Raw genomic sequence first — 13,578 nt, 5'->3', positions numbered from 1 at the left:
GATATTCAGAGCATGAGTTACAGACAGGTGTGGGCCAGATTGTGCAGTAAGTTACGCATACCAGCAGTTGCGAAGGCAAACAGAGGCCACAGGGGCGTAGAACTGCCGGAGAGGGCGCAAGTCGCAGTCGGAAGAGGGCCACTGGCCAACCTAAGTGTTATGCATACATGACGCGTAGCCGCGCACTTGGCAAAACGGGCGCACAGCCGAGAATAAATAGGTGCCGGTTTCTAATGAGATTCATTCACGTGTGGCAGCTCTCCTGGACGGCAGGGCATGTCACACCGCGGGGCTACACGCGGCAACAGATGGGGCGACAGCGTCCCAGTCCACGGCGGGTCGTTGGTTCGACCCTCTGAAGCTGACGCGGGGTCCGCAGCCAGCCAGCGGCGGGCCACTCTTCGGCTCGCTACCGAGGGCAGTTGTCACGGCTCCCGACACACGCCGGAGACTTCCGAGGCAAGGGCCGCAGATTCGGACGCCAGATCGCGGGCGGTCGTTGCCGCCGCATTCTCAGCTACGCCAGCGAGGAAGAAGCAGCAGCGGGGCCAGCCTACGGCTCCCAGCAGAGCAGCGCGGAGACAACGGGGACGGTGGCCGCTGAGTCGGCTGCTGTTGCAGCCATTCTGACGTAATCGGAACTCTGCAGCTGGCGTACAAGGCCGGCACGACACAGCGTTGCATTGCACAGGCCGCTGGAGTGCTTTCTCAGCATTGTGGGCCTGTGATGCAGGCCGAGGTGAAAAGAGCACTGTAGTGGAAACAAATAAATCATTTGGAAAGTTCTCGCCAAGTTTTAATACGGTACCTCCTGGCACCCCCACCCACAACGTTTGGTGTCTTCCCACTACATTTGATCATCCTGATACATACGGTGGCAGAAGCTGCCATTACAGTAATCTGTATTAGTTTGGAGAAGTTAATTTCAGTTCACTCATTACTGTATGCCATCGTTTTTTGGAAGTATTTGCTCGAATTCTCCTCCCCTAGCCAACTATGAGCCTATCATCACGCTTTTTCCCTCTACCTTGTATAGGTCCAGAAACTAATTAATACAGATCCAATCGTCTAGCCCCGACCAAGGTTTTCGAGGGATCTCTAGTTATAAGGTAAATACGGAACTAGCAATATCCTCCCAAATAATCACAAACGGGAACTTCTTTGCTCCCTCCCAGCTTGTTAAGATACGGATGATGGATGAAAAGAACCAAGAGCTCTGCCACAAGATCTGCCCATTTGTGTAAAATGAAAGAAAGAAGGAAAATAAAAAAATGTTGTGGAGAGACAGTGGCGTTATTGTCAGCACACGCCACTTGCGAATAATCTGCTTCTGGTCCCTGTTAACGAGCTAAGCACTATTACGACCTTAAGGTACAACAATACCGAACTGGGCACTTACATCAATGAATCGTTTATAAATATGATTATGGTACAAGATGGGATCACATCTAATGACTGCTCTCTTGCTCAGAAGCATTAATTATTCCAGAAATGAGAGAAATAATCGTCTCTTCCATTTGTTCTATCAGAAATTCTTCAAAACCCGTGTCTCCTTACGTACCATAATGGTATGGTATACAGCTCTAGACTAATCGGATGACGTACCGCTTCCATAATTCGTTTTGTTTACATCTCAGTCTCAATGAGACTAAAGTTATTTTAGTGTTTCCTGTCACATTACTTTTCAAATGCGGGTATACAACCTTAACCTGAATTAGATGGCTGTAGTATGGTGGAAGAATAATTACGCTATCCCCTTTCGCCCTAGCAAAACGAAAATAACGACTTTTTTCCCATTGCGTTAATGAAAGAAAACAAAGTAAGCAGTTAATAATGCCATCTACCTGGCCACTGTGAACGATAGCTGTTATCCTGTCACCCTTTTTCAAGAGAGCATTAGCCCACTTCTCGTCATGCCACATCTAAAATCGTACCTATATTCTGAACAATGTGCTACTGACAGCATTGGTATATCCAGACGATTTAATCCCATTAGATACATAGGATTTTTGAAATAGAAAAGAACTGTTTTGAAAGAACGATATCTCACCTGTTGATAATAATCACGCACATACCGCCGTACTTCACATAGCTGGAATGCGTCCATATTCTTATTCGTCTTCTGCAACTTATTTTCTTGCAGCGAAGAATGTCGTGTTACTGCTTCATAGTTCTCAAATTCTTTCCTTCCATTCTCCATTCCAGGTCTCAGCACAGTCCAATTATGAATGTTACGTGTGGCAGCAGTTCAGTAGCAGGCAGAAGAATTATGAATATTAGGTGTAGCAGCAGTTCAGTTCACCATTGATGCAATCTCTAAAATCGTACCTATATTCTTGCACCTCAATTTATAATAACATGGTGACAGAGCTCAAAAATTCGCGGTCCTGTATACAGATTGCAATTCTCTTTTCAGTTTTTGATATTATGAAGTTATCATGTGTGTTCTTGGACATCTTTCATAACATTCATCACATTCCGACACATCATACTAGTTCTAATACAGTAGTAATGCACAACAGCTAATGAAGACTAAACACCCGAATGCTCCAAAACAGAACTTCACACAACGAGAGCTGATGAACATAAGCCACTGATGCTTGACGCTATATCCCACTGTTAACAGGTGGCGTGGCAATAGGGTGCACTATATCACCCGAGCTGTTGATGATTCACCACTAGTGGCACCGAGACAACGAACGGCGCCATGCCTTTCCTGCGAGTAAAAGTGAAAAGTCGCAAGTTAAGTTCATCATGTATAGCTGCAGGCAGCTTGTGCGACAACCCCAACATTTCTCTGAAACGGTTTAGGGATACCACGGAAAGTCTACACCAGGATAACCAAACAAGTAATCCCTGCTTCCGAGAATACGAGTCTTTTGTTTTCCCTACTGAATCATCTAGCTTGGTAGATAGGTACAGGAAAGATCTCTTCCTGTCACTAACGCTATAGCGCTGCTTTCATCGACATGGAAACACAGTGGCAACTAATCTAGACAAGCACGGAAGCCCTGGAGATTGTGAGATATTCACTGCATTGTATAGTTCCTGCAATAACTCTCTCATTGTTTACAAGAGCTAGTCTCAATGAACTCTCTTATGTGTTGTTTACTGTTGATACCGAAGCATCGTGGAGGATATTGTGACAGATGAATACATTGTCATAATAACATAGAGAAATGGTGCGTAGTCCTCTCTGATGAATTTCGCTTCATGTTCATACAAGTATTAGAGATGTAATGGAAGACGCATCACTGGTCAGCTCTCTGGAGGCACATCATTGTATATGATAACTCTGTAGAGTCACGTTCGTTTTAAACGTTGTAGCTATGTACTGCTCCAGCAAGTAACAATTCTCAATTTCTTGCTGTCTTCCTTGGGAGCACAGAGATAGTATATTAAACCAATTGTTTAGCGTCACTTCCTACCATTTATTTATGGTGATCTCACTGTTACTAGCAATTATGATTATTCACATAGCCATGTGGCTCACAACATCCGAAAGTCTCTATCAGATGTGGAAACTATTCCTTGCCCTCTGAGAGATACTGAGTAGTTACATAATGAAAACATGTGGCTTTTATCAGATTGACATCTATTGCTCTTCCAACTTTTGGTCTATGCAGTGCGCCATCTATGCGTACTGTGACAGGAACTATTTTACGACTCAATTCAGAATCTGTTTGATGGAATTTGTCGATGTGTCACTATTTGCGCAGTTGTAGTCTCTCTTACCAATTCCAGCTTTTTTCCTTCTGTGGTTCTGAACAGATAAACAGAAGAGGATTTCTTTGAGGTATGATGATTCCTATGTCCACCATGGTATATCGATCTAAAATGTCTCTCTTAATTTTTTCTATCCAGGTTAATACTTCCTTTCAGCAATTTCTTTAGGTGTTAGCAATGATGTACGACGTAGAATGGTTTTGACAGATCACTGATCCTACAATGCAAATGTGTTTCATAAAAATGTTGTTTAAATTTTAGTTGCTTCCTTCAAAATCCAAAAATGAACACTTTCAGATTAACATGAAAATAATTAACGGAATATTTGCAACATTTCTCTACACGCTTCCTCATATATTGCCATGGAAAGATGGAAGTTTCCTTTGACGGTTTTTCCATGCATTACAGGATACGCATAGAGTTCACCATTCCTCTTACACCTTAAATGCTTCTACAAACATGCAGGCTAATTTCTCCTTGCGAAATCCTCAGTTATCTGATAAGGCACTTGCCGCTGGGTACGTAGGCCCAGTTAAAAGTGGTCCTGCCCCAGTTCACTGAAGTTCATTCCAGTTTAACACTTTTTCTGCCCTAACCTGTCGGAGGTGCTAGCTTTTAGTCTCTCACATATATCAGTCCTCCACCTGCATACCACATACTACTTGCTTAGAGATTGTATACAGTTCTCCTATACATTATGTACCATGGGAGAGTTAAGAAAGAAAAGAGGAAATCTTTTCGGTTATATCACACACGATGAAGCAAAATCTTATGTTCATTACTGACAGCAAATAACATGTGATAAAATAAAAACCTTGCCGTTGGAGGGGACGCTTGCGTCGCTCAGCGATGCAGATAGCCGTACTGTAGGTGCAACCACAATGGAGGGGTACCTGTTCAGAGGCCAGACAAACGTGTAGTTCCTAAAGAGGGGCAGCAGCCTTTTCACTAGTTGCAGGAGCAACAGTCTGGATAATTGACTGATCTGGCCTTGTAACACTAACCAAAACGGCCTTGGCATGCTGGTACTGCGAACAGCTGAAAGCAAGGGGAAACTACAGCCGTAATTTTTCCCGAGGGCATGCAGCTTTACTGTATGGTTAAATAAGGATGGCGCCCTCTTGGGTAAAATATACCGGAGGTAAAATAGTTCCACATTCGGTAATCTGGGCAGACCTACTCAGGAGGACGGCGTTATCAGGAGAAACAAAATTGGCGTTCTACAGATCAGAGAGTGGAATGTCATATCCCTTAATCGGGCAGATAGGTTAGAAAATGCAAAAAGGGAAATGGATATATTACAGTTAGATATAGTGCGAATTAGTGAAGTTCGGTGGCGGGAGAAACAAGACTTCTGGTCAGGTGAATACAAAGTTATAAATGCAAAATCAAATATGGGTAATGCAGGAGTCGGTTTAACAATGGATTTTAAAAAAAGGAACGCGGATAAGCTACTACGAACAGCATAGCGAATCAATTGTTGTAGCCAAGATAGACATGAAGCCCACGCCTACCACGGTTGTACAAGTTTATATGTCAACTAGCTCCGCAGATGATGAAGAGATTGAAGAAATGTGTGATGCGATAAAAGAAATTATTCACACAGTTAAGGGAGACGAAAATTTAAAAGTCATGGTGGACTGGAATTCGATTGTAGGAAAAGGAAGAGAAGGAAAAGTAGTAGGTGAATATGGACTGGGGGTAAGAAATGAAAGAGGAAGCCGCCTGGTAGAATTTTGCACAGAGCGTGACTTAATTATAGTTAATACTTGGTTTAAGAACCATCAAAGAAGGGTGTATACGTGGAAGAAGCCTGGAGACACTGGAAGGTACCAGATAGATTACATAATGGTAAGACTGATTTAGGAACCAGGTTTTAAATAGTAAGTCTCCTCCAGGGGCAGATGTGGACTCTGACCACAATTTGTTGGTTATGAACTGTAGATTAAGACTGAAGAAACTGCAAAAAAATAGGACTTAAAGAAGATGGGATCCGGATAAACTGGAAATAGCAGAAGTTGTAGAGAATTTCAGAGAGAGCGTTAGGGAAAGGTTGACAAGAACACGGCAAAGAAATACAGTACAAGAAGAATGGGCAGCTTTGAGATATGAAATAGTGAAGGCAGCAGAGGATCAAGTAGGTAAAAATACGAGGGCTACTAGAAATCCTTGGGTAACAGAAGAGATACTGAATTTAAACTCATGAAATATGAAAATATAAAAATGCGGTGAATGAAGCAGGTGAAAATGAATACAAAAGTCTCAAAAATGAGATCGACATGAAGTGCAAAACTGCTAACCAGGGATGGCTAGAGGACAAATGTAAGGATGTAGAAGCATGTATCACTGGGGGTAAGATAGATACTACCTACAGGAAAATTAAGAACACCTTTGGAGAAAAGAGAACCACTTGTAAAAATATCAAGAGCTCAGATGGGAAACCAGACCTAAGCAAAGAAGGGAAAGCGGAAAGGTGAAAGGAATACATAGAGGGTCTATACAAGGGCAATGTACTTGAGACCAATATTATGGAATTGGAAGAGGACGTAGATGAAGATGAGGTGGGAGAGATGATATACGTGAAGAATTCAACAGAGCACTGAAAGAACTAAGTTGAGATAAGACCCCAGGAGTAGACAACATTCTGTTAGTACTAGTGATAGCCTTGGGAGACAAAACTCTCCCATCTATTGAGCAAGATGTATGAGACAGCGAAATACCTTCAGACTTCAAGAAGACTATAATAATTCCAATCCCAAAGAAAGCAAGTGTTCACAGGTGTGAAAATTACCGAACTATCAGATTAATAAGTAATGGTTGTAAAATACTAACACCATTCTCTACAAACCAATGGAAAAACTGGTAGAAGCCGACCTAGGGGAAGATTAGTATGGATTCCGTAGAAATGTCGGGATACACGAGGCATCACTGACCCTACGACTTAGCTTAGAAGATATCTTGAGGAAAGGCAAACCTACGTTACTAGCATTTGTAGAATTAGGCAAAGCTTTTGACGATGTCGACTAGAATCTCTTTCAAATTCTGAAGGTGGGGTCAAATACAGGGAGCGAACGGCTATTTACAATTTGTACAGAAACCAGATGGCAGTTATAAGAGTCGAGGGGCATGAAAGAGCAGCAGTGGTTGGGAATGGAGTGAGGAAGAGTTGTAGCCTATGCTTGATGTTATTCAATCTGTATATTAGGCAAGAAATAAATTAAGAAATAAAAGAAAAATTTGGAGTAGGAATTAAAACCCATGGAAAAGAACTACAAACTTCGAGGTTTGCCGACGACATTGTAGTTCTGTTAGAGACAGCAAAGTACGTAGGAGAGCATTTGAACGGAATGGACAATGTCTCGAAAGGAGAATATAAGATGAACATCGCAAAAGCAAAACGAGGATAATGGAATGTAGTCGAATTAAATCAGGTGAAGCTGAGGCAATTAGATTACTAAATAAGACACCTAAAATAGTAGATGAATTTTGCAATTTGGAGAGCAAAACAACTGATGATGGTCGAAGCAGAGAGGACATAAAATGTAGCCTGACTACAGCAAGGAAAGTATTTCTGAAGAAGAGAAGTTTGTTAACATGAAGTATAGATTTAAGTGTCAGGAAGTCTTTTATAAAAGTATTTGTATGGAGTGTAGCCATGTATGGAAGTGAAGCATGGAAGATAAACAGTATAGACAAGAAGAGAACATAAGCTTTCGAAATGTGGTGCTACAAAGAATGCTGAAGATTAGATGGGTAGATCACGTAATTAATGAGGAGGTACTGAATAGAATTGGGGAAAATAGGAATTTGTGGCACAATTTGACTAGGAGGGGGATCGGTCGGTAGAACCCGTTCTGAGGCATCAAGGGATTGCCAGTTTGGTACTGGAAGGAAGCACAGAGGATTAAAACCGTAGAGGCAGACCAAGAGATGACTACACTAAGCAGATTCAGAAGGATGTAGGTTTCATTGGTTATTCGGAGATGAAGAGGCTGGCAGAGGTGTAGCATGTAGAGATGGATCAAACCAGTCTGTGGATCGAAGACCACAACAACAACAACATAACAAAAACAGATTAGTCTCTAGAGTATATTCTGTTTATTTAGGTGTATAGTCCGACAATATCGTCTGTTTTGAAATTCTCTAGAGTGAATTGCACTTGCTAAAATAGCTGTACTGTGAACAGTTCTGCAACCTCATCCACCTCCATCTCTACCTCCTAATTTTATAGAAAAGCGAGGTAAATGTTTAATGCACAGTGTTTATTTAATGCTGATTCATTCTGTGATGTACACTCGAGGGAAAAAACGACGCACCGTGAAGGAATTAACCGAATGCGACTGAAATTGGCAGATGAGATGTACGAGACCTAAAAAATTACGATTTCTGATAAACTGGATGATTTATTCAAGAGAAAGAGCCTGACAAATTGAGCAAGTCAGTAACACTTTGGTCCACCTCTGGCCCTTATGCAAGCTTGGCACTGATTGATATCCTCCTGAGAGATACCATGACAAAATCTGTCCGATTGGAGCGTTAGATCGTCAAAATTACGATCTGGCTGGTGGACTCTACCTGTAAGCTCCAAACATTCTCAACTGGGGAGAGATGCGGCGAATTTTCTGATCAAGATAGGGTTTGCCAAGTAAGAAAATAAGAAGTAAAAAAACTCGTCGAGTGCAGGCGGGTGGCGTTATTTTATTGAAATGGAAGTCCAGGATGGTTTGCCAGGAAAGGCAAAAAACGGGAAGTAGAATATCGTCGATGTATCGCTGTGTTGTAAGGACGCCGCAGATTACAAACAAAGGGGTCCTACTATAGAGAGGGAGGGCACCCAAGACCCTCACTCCTGGCTGTTACGCCGTATAATGGGCGACAGTCAGGTTGATATCCAATCCCTGTCCATATCATCTCCAGACATGTGTTCGGCCTGGAGCCTCATGACTGGAGTAGAATTGTCTTCAGTGAGGAGTCCCGCCTCGAACTGAGCGCTAATGGCCAACGAAAATGTGTCTGGACTGCCTCAGACAGTGGCTGTCTCCCACCACATGGTCCGACAGTCAGGAGTGATGATCTGGGGTGCTATTTCTTTTCCTAGCAGGACCCCATTGGTTGTCATATGCAGCATCCTTACAGCACAGCGGTACATCGACGTTATTCTACACCCATTTTGCTGCTCTTCATGGCAAGCCATCATGGGCTTATATTTCAGCTAGATAACGCCCACCCCTCATGGCGAGTTGCTTGTCTTTGTTTTTACCAAACCCTACCTTTGCCAGCAAGGTTGTGCCAGATCTCTCCCCAACGTTTAGAGCATTATGGCCAGAGCCCTGCTGCCAGCTTGCGATTTTGACAATCCAGCGCACCAATTGGATAGAATTTGGCACATCATCTCTCAGGAGGATATCCAAAGCTCTAACATTCTATGCCGAGCCCAATAACTTCTTGCTCAAGGGCCAGAGGTGGACCAACAAGTTACTACTTGCTCAATTTGAGAACTTCTTTCTTTTTAATATATCATCCACCTTTTCTCAAATTGTAATCATTTCTTTGCCTGTACACATCTACTGATTTCCATACTATTTGGGTAATTTCTTCGTGGTGTATAGTGTCTTTCTTTTTCAGGTTGTTAGTAATATGACAGAAGCTCATCAGATACTGCTGCTACCTGAGGGCATAAGAGTCTATTTCATATGATGTTTGGTCAGTACTGGCACTATACGTTCGTGAATCTCTTTGAACTACGCATATTTTCCTTACTTTTCATCCTTTTAACACTCTCGTTTTGAATATGTTGCTTCTCTGGCATCTAATTTGATTCCAACACTCTAGAAATAAATCAGTGCAGCTGTTTCACGTGAGTCAGTTTGTTCATGATATCCATGTTTTGGGTATCGTATTTGTGACAACTACTACAGCGTAGATTGTATAAGTATGTTTACAAATGAGGTACATTGTTTCTGCGAAAACATAGGAAATTTTTGCTAACTGGCAACACCTAAAATCAGAAGCAAAATTATCAAATATTTTATAGTTGCAGGGTTTGCTTCATTTCTGTACAAGAATAAGGTACAGACAATTTTTTTTCTTACTGTTACATTTATAAACAGTACTGTTATTTTTAAATTGGGACTGGTCCTTTACAACAAATTGGATCATAAGTTAATTGTCCCATTTTTTAAAAAAATAATTGCCTTATGAGGTGCCAGGCCAGACATTACACTTTGCCATTACTGCACATTTCTGTGTAGCACAGCCTCAAATATTTATTATTCTATGTGACATTAATGGACGCAAGTATTCAAAGTAAGCCAACTTTCTGATGCTTTCATCACCAAAATTAGCAATTACATCTAGAGGCAATGTTGTTAAACTCAAATATGTAACAAGATCTACAATATATGATTTTCAGTTCAAACTCTGCTTAATATGCACACTCAGAGAGTTTGAACATTCATTTTTACATAATTCCTTCTCCTGAACTATATTTTTATCCGCGGTAGCATACCTTCTCCTGATAATATACCCTATCTTGTACAGAATTGAATTAACTACGAGTTTTCTGAGTTAAGTGACTGGCCATTAAAAAAAAAAACAGTCAATATTTTTTCTGACTGTTTCATTTAGTCATAGAATCTAAAACAATCTTTAATTGCAAATTTTTATGTTGTTCCTCTTGTTATTCCGTTACTATTGGATCTTCAGGAAATAATACTATTTCTACAGTATCAGAGATATCTGGAAGGTCATTTGTATATGTCAAGAAGAGGAGTTGTCCCAAACACAAATCTATGTAAGTAAATGTTTAACGTCTACTTTAAGTTTGACTTTAACAATAGTTCCCTCAATTTCTTTGTTCTTGCTCTATTGTGACAAATACACTGTGGTTAAGGGAAAATCAAACAATAGCTGTCTTCTACATATCTATTACAGATTTCTCATTACTTCAGTGACATGTTGCTTTGAATTGATTATCTTACCAATGAAACCTCTGTGAACTGAGTTCTCTAAGATCGGGTCTAGGAAAAGTATCTCCAGGTAGACACAACTTCGGGAATTTAATATTTAAATCTGAAAAAAGGAGAAAAAGTCATTATAAATGGATCACACCACAGTACAGGCAATAACAGGTGACCAATAAATAAACTGATACAAATTGAGCGAAACTTATACTTGTATGAAGTCAGATTTCTGTGTTTCAGGATAATAAATGGAAAACATTAATGGTCTTAGTATTTACTTTCCATATGTGTGTAAAACTATCTTGCTCTCTACGAGATGTGGAACCTTGTATAAGTACGTAATGTACGTTAAATTCATTTCATGTGCCAACGTTATGTTTCAACCACTTGCACTGGAAGAAATACAGAATAAGACAGCAGTGTACTGAAAGAATATAACTGCTTGTGTATGGCGTTCAAACCTCAGCAATACCGCTGACTTCTAAATACTTTTTTTTATTTTTACTGGTGGCAAATAAAAGTGCTAATAAAGATGTTACTTCCTGTGGTAATAACATACTGGCAATTTCTACCGATAAACAACAGACTTTACGAATGGCAAGGGATCACTGTCGTCTTCACCTGTGTGTGCTGTGATGACTAAGTTCCAAGACTAAGCAAATTTATGTACCCAACACTAATCAAAAATTCTAGAAATCTATTATTAATGCATCACACTAACACCAATTTCATTCCTTATTTTGACATTATGTGCAGATACTCTCAACCATGCTACATGGCTAAATTCATTATTTCAAGATGTTCAGTCATGTAACTGATGACACTGTTGTCATGGTCTTTAGTGTGAAGGCTGGTTTCATACAGGTCTCCACACTATAGTCGGATCTACGAATGATGGCAGTTCGCACAGGTCGAGACAAGGACGGCGATTGTATTGTTGCCGGTTCCAAGCGAAAGTTGCAGTACGCGCATACACATGCTTTGCGCCTGATCAAAGCATGTATCCTGCGAATTATGTCTCCCGCTTGCTTGTGTCAATTTGTTGTCGCTCATCACTACCATCAGGCTTGACAACTCGCAACAAATGGTTCAAATGGCTCTGAGCACTATGGGACTTAACATCTGTGGTCATCAGTCCCCTAGAACTTAGAACTACTTAAACCTAACTAACCTAAGGACATCACACACATCCATGCCCGAGGCAGGATTCGAACCTGCGACCGTAGCGGTTACGCGCTTCCAGACTGAAGCGCCTAGAACCGCACGGCCACAACTCGCAACAAATGAGATAAAAATTCACTGAATTACTCGTTACGATCGCGCACAACATTCACAGCAGTGCGTTCACAACACTCCCGAACGCCCGTTGACTGTCAGAGAATGCGTGACGTAGGTGCGCAAAACAAGCCTTAACTCGACCATCATCGTTTGTGGCCAAGTTATAATCTATCCCATGAAGTCTCTCCATCTCAGCATAAGTACTGCAGCCTACATCCATTTGACACTGCTTACTATATTCAAGCCTTGGTCTCGCGCTATAATTTTTGCCTCTCCTCCCCTACACAGTTTCTTCCATTACCAAAATGACGATCCATTGATGCCTCAGGATGAGTCCTATCAATTGATCCCTACTTTTTGAAACATTGTGTCATAAATTTGCTTTCCCTCCTGTTCAATTTAGTACAGCTTCACTATTTAGCTTATCCAATCTATCCACCCATCAATCTTCATGTTTCTTCCGCGGCACCATGTTTCAAAAGCTTCTTTCCTCGTCTGTCCTGGTTTATCATCATCAGATGCGGATCGCATGAACCATGGACCTTGCCGTTGGTGGGGAGGCTTGCGTGCCTCAGCGATACAGATGGCCGTGCCGTAGGTGCAACCACAACGGAGGGGTATCTGTTGAGAGGCCGGACAAACATGTGGTTCCTGAAGAGGGGCAGCAGCCTTTTCAGTAGTTGCAGGGGCAACAGTCTGGATGATTGACTGATCTGGCCTTGTAACATTAACCAAATCGGCCTTGCTGTGCTGGTGCTGCGAACGGCTGAAAGCAAGGGTAAACTACAGCCGTAAATTTTCCCGAGGACATGCAGCTTTACTGTATGATCAAATGATGATGGCGTCCTCTTGGGTAAAACATTCCGGAGGTAAAATAGTCCCCCATTCGGATCTCCGGGCGGGGACTACTCAAGAGGACGTCGTTATCAGGAGAAAGAAAACTGGCGTTCTACGGATCGGAGCGTGGAATGTCAGATCCCTTAATCGGGAAGGTAGGTTAGAAAATTTAAAAAGGGAAATGGATAGGTTAAAGTTAGATATAGTGGGAATTAGTGAAGTTCGGTGGCAGGAGGAACAAGACTTTTGGTCAGGTGATTACAGGGTTATAAATACAAAATCAAATAGGGGTAATGCAGGAGTAGGTTTAGTAATGAATAAAAAAATAGGAGTGCGGGTTAGCTACTACAAACAGCATAGTGAACGCGTTATTGTGGCCAAGATAGACACGAAGCCCACGCCTACTACAGTAGTACAAGTTTATATGCCTACTAGCTCTGCAGATGATGAAGAAATTGATGAAATGTGTGACGAGATAAAAGAAATTATTCAGGTAGTGAAGGGAGACGAAAATTTAATAGTCATGGGTGACTGGAATTCGTCAGTAGGAAAAGGGAGAGAAGGAAACATAGTAGGTGAATATGGATTGGGGGGAAGAAATGAAAGAGGAAGTCGCCTTGTAGAATTTTGCACAGAGCATAACTTAATCATAGCTAACACTTGGTTCAAGAATCATAAAAGAAGGTTGTATACATGGAAGAATCCTGGAGATACTAAAAGGTATCAGATAGATTATATAATGGTAAGACAGAGATTTAGGAACCAAGTTTTAAAT

The 13,578-nt window shown here is 41.4% G+C and overlaps 1 protein-coding gene across 1 annotated transcript in view; it reads right to left on the bottom strand.

The window, feature by feature from the left end:
- Window positions 1-10,768, bottom strand: part of LOC126259829 (testis-specific serine/threonine-protein kinase 3) — a 136,534-nt gene extending 125,766 nt beyond the window's left edge. Inside the window, exon 1 of the mRNA XM_049956873.1 lies at window positions 10,707-10,768. The gene's annotated coding sequence lies outside the window, so the exon portion shown is untranslated. The remainder of the gene's footprint in view (window positions 1-10,706) is intronic.
- Window positions 10,769-13,578: the final 2,810 nt, after the last annotated feature.

This window comes from Schistocerca nitens, chromosome 5 (genome assembly GCF_023898315.1).
Source record: "Schistocerca nitens isolate TAMUIC-IGC-003100 chromosome 5, iqSchNite1.1, whole genome shotgun sequence".
Lineage (NCBI taxonomy): Eukaryota > Metazoa > Arthropoda > Insecta > Orthoptera > Acrididae > Schistocerca > Schistocerca nitens.
The sequence above is the reverse complement of the archived record's forward strand: the minus strand, read 5'-3'. Positions and strand labels throughout refer to the sequence as shown.